Source organism: Oncorhynchus mykiss, chromosome 15, assembly GCF_057628025.1.
Source record: "Oncorhynchus mykiss isolate SJ-2025 chromosome 15, ASM5762802v1, whole genome shotgun sequence".
Classification (NCBI taxonomy): domain Eukaryota; kingdom Metazoa; phylum Chordata; class Actinopteri; order Salmoniformes; family Salmonidae; genus Oncorhynchus; species Oncorhynchus mykiss.
In genome coordinates, this window is record NC_143036.1 from 79,957,367 (window position 1) to 79,957,780 (window position 414).

The window sequence follows — 414 nt, forward strand, 5'->3', positions numbered from 1 at the left end:
ATTGTCCATTTGGAAGATCCAGTGTTAACCATGCTTTAACTTCCTGACTGATGTCTTGAGATGCTGCTTCAATATATCCACATCATTTTCCTTTCCTCATGATGCCATCTATTTTGTGAAGTGCACCAGTCTCTCCTGCAGCAAAGCACCCCCACAACATGATGCTGCCACCCCCGTGCTTCACGGTTGGGATGGTGTTCTTCGGCTAGCAAGCCTCCCCCTTTTCCCTTCAAACATAACGATGGTCATTATGGCCAAACAGTTTCATCAGACCAGAGGGTATTTCTCCAAAAAGTACGATCTTTGTCCCCATGTGCAGCTGTAAACCGTAGTCTGGCTTTTTTATGGTAGTTTTGGAGCAGTGGCGGCTTCCTTGCTGAGCGGCCTTTCAGGTTATGTCGATAAAGGACTCGT